This window comes from Kogia breviceps, chromosome 5, assembly GCF_026419965.1.
Source record: "Kogia breviceps isolate mKogBre1 chromosome 5, mKogBre1 haplotype 1, whole genome shotgun sequence".
Taxonomy (NCBI): Eukaryota; Metazoa; Chordata; class Mammalia; order Artiodactyla; family Physeteridae; genus Kogia; species Kogia breviceps.
In genome coordinates, this window is record NC_081314.1 from 78,701,885 (window position 1) to 78,705,543 (window position 3,659).

A 3,659-nucleotide genomic window follows, 5' to 3' on the forward strand; every position below is an offset into this window, starting at 1 on the left:
TAAATACAATAAATGATAATTGATTACTTTTTCTTCTCATCCATTATCAATAACTGAGTCATTTTTACTGGAATCAGGGCAGTCAACTGCCATTGAAGACAACTTTCCTTTTCTGGAGCAATAACCTCATTGCTAGTTGCTTAGAATTTCTCAGTTTCCAGGCTTTTCCCCCTCAGGCCACATTTACTCACTTGGCTTGGGCTCTGAATTAGCAGCACCTTGTATTTGTATAACTGGGTAGTTAAAGGAGCTTTCCTACTTTTTAATTCACTGGTGAAGGAGATAAAGGGATGTTATCTTCATGTGACCAATGGGGAAGCTGAGGCATAGAGCCATTAAGTCCATGGTTCTGCAGCACAGTTGGTGACAGCTCTGGACTAGTTGCTGACTTTGAGGCTCGGGCTCTTTTCACTACATCAGTGGCTTCTCTGCTTTGTTTTTCCCTCCTATTCCTCCCTCACTAAACTGGAAGATTCCTGCTTTCATCTCAAGGTGAAGAAAAAAGAAAGAGATGGGGGGAGAATTGTGCAGCTGATGATTTCTATAACTCTCTTTTCCACCAGTGATTTCCCTGAGGTATTTACGTAGGATTTTTAATACACACCATAGGCAAGCCGGTCTCCTCTGGCTAAATACCTTATTTCTTCCTCATTAATCCAAGTCTGGCCTGAAGACATCTTCCGTGTTACTTTCCTGCCAGACCCTGCTCCATCCCACCCAGACTGACTCAACGAAGTCTACTCTGTGCCAGTTTACTGGGTGGTTTTAGGAGACTGCACCTGCCTTATCTCACTTAAACCCACAGAAAATCTGTGAGGCAAGTATTTTTATTCCCATTTAAGAGCTGATAAAACTCAGGTTCAAGAAAGTTGAGAACTCCAGCTCCTCAACTCCAGGTTTTGTGCTCTTTTCCCAGATCTCCAGAGCTTTTATTTATTTACTTTCTTGTTTATTATTTAAGCACATGGTACATTCCTCTCCAACCTCCAGTTTCCTTTATGCAAAATTCTAGCATACATGATTTAAAAAAATTTTTGTGTATCTCTTGGAATAACCGCAAGAATTTTAGGTCCACTGTAAGGTAAGTCTTGTGTAACAGTCTGTGGTAAGTTGGAAATTGAATAATGTCCATTTCAGTTATGCTGGATAGTTTAAATAAAGTTACCAAAAATTTATTTCATTGCAAGCAACCAAGTTACTGGGTCTCCAGAAGTGGGAGCCAATGCTATGTAATAATAGCAACAACAACAATGAAAATCAGATTTAAAAAATAAAATCTTTGAACATATGTCTGGGTTACCAGACAAAGCAAAATTGCCTCTCAGTATGTATAGATACTACAAACAATAAATGCTGGAGAGGGTGTGGAGAAAAGGGAACCTTGCACTGTTGGTGGGAATGTAAACTGATACAGCCACTATGGTGAACAGTATGGAGGTTCCTTAAAAAACTAAAAATAGAATTACCATATGATCCAGCAATCCCACTACTGGGCATATACCCAGAGAAAACCACAATTCAAAAAGACACATGCACCCCAATGTTCATTGCAGCAGTATTTACAATAGCCAGATCATGGAAGCAACCTAAATGCCCATCAAGAGACGAATGGATAAAGAAGATGTGGCACATATATACAATGGAATATTACTCAGCTATAAAAAAGGAAAGAAATTGGGTCATTCGTAGAGACGTGGATGGACCTAGAGACTATCATACAGAGTGAAGTAAGTCAGAAAGAGAAAAACAAATATCATATATTAACGCATATATGTGGAATCTAGAAAAATGGTACAGATGAACTGGTTTGCAAGGCAGAAATAGAGACATAGACATAGAGAACAAACATATGGACATCAAAGGGGGAAAAGAGGGTGGGATGAATTGGGAGATTGGGATTGCCATATATACACTAATATGTATAAAACAGATAACTAATGAGAACTTGCTGTATAGCACAGGGAACTCCACTTCACTGTACAGTAGAAACTAACACAACATTGTAAAACAACTATACCCCAATTTTTTAAAAAAAGATTCTATAACAAAGCAAGACAAATTTATTTTCATCTACTTGAAATTGCAGAGGAGGGAGATCCTGCAAAGTTTCCAGGGAGAAAGGGATAGTGAAGGGACTGTAATTGTACAGTATCCGTTATTACTAATAAAAGCATGAAAATAAACATATAATTGACACGCTTTTTAGTGTCTTCTTTATTGTTTCATTTTACTGAATGTAAACTTTCAAATTTGGATTTTCATAGGTTCCATCCTGACCTCCAGTCTCCTAAGTCTATTTTCTCCACGTGGTTATAAGATTTTCACCTGGATATTAGCATTCTTTTCTTTTCTTTTCTTTTAAGGTCCCACCAGTCTGGGAAAGAGAAGGGACTCAGGACCTACTGTCAGAATTTCAAGTTGGCCCCATCACAGCGAATCCATCCCATTCCCTGCTTTAACTTTTTCCTGTGTAGAGCCACTAAGGTGCAGCGATATTCCTACTTTTAAGATTTTAAAATATTCTCCTTGGGGAGAGATTTTCGGGCGGCGGGCACACCCCTCTGTACTTCCTCATTTCGGCGCGTAATAAGTGGAAGAGCAGAAGCCCGGGGCCGGGAAACGGATTTGGATTTCAAAGGGCTATTGTGCCTCCCTCTGGGCTCTGACCTAGAAAGCGCTTTATCTGTAACCCTTTTATGGCCCCAGACGTATTCTCGCTTCCTGGCTATTTGTAAACTTGTCTAATCTCGCTCACAGGACTGTAGGTTACCGACCAAAAGGAGGGAGAGGGTGAGAATGTTTGTAAGAGTTTAGAAAGTGATAACAATCCCATTTTGTTTATGTATTATGCATTGCACAATCCTATAATAACAATGATAATGTACATTAAAGTTATTCTACAATTCTATCACCCTAATAAATGGCTTGTTTCTATTTTATCTTCCATTTCCTCATGCATTAAAACATTCTGCAAAGCTCTGTGCCAGCCTTAGGGATTCACGGGAAGCTTTTACACATCCTAAATGCAAATGTGCATTTTGCTTTAAAAAAAAAAATTATAGTTGATTAACAATATTGTGTTAGTTTCAGGTGCACAGCAAAGTGATTGGTTATACATATATATATACTTCTTTTTTTGACTCTTTTCCATTATAGTTTATTACAAGATATTGACTATAGTTCCCTGTGTTATACAGTTGCATTTTGCTTTTAATTTTTTCCTTTTTACTTATCCTAAGTATTTCTGATGCTGCAAAAATATTCACAACATGGCTTCAGTGACTACCTAATATTCCATCAACGACATACACTTTAAAGTGTTATTTCAGTGTAAGTATCCAGCATTTAGGAGTAAACGCTAACACCCTTTGACCTTGCACTGCAGGGCCAGAAGACCGGTCAAGGTTAGACGGAGGGCTCCGGGAGGAAGGGCTACGGCCCGCGCGCCAACCGGCCAGCCGAGGACGCGAGGAGGAAGCTGGTGTGCCATCCCCTCGACCCCTCCCAGCACCTGCAGTCTGGCGCCTTTTCCCTCCGACCTCGCCTCCTCCGGTCCCGCGCTCCAGCGAAGGGCCCCCATCCGGCTGCGTGCCCACCCGTAGCCCCGGGCTGTCTGTTTCCAGAGCGCCTCCTAAGGTGTACGTGAGGCAGGAAGTGAC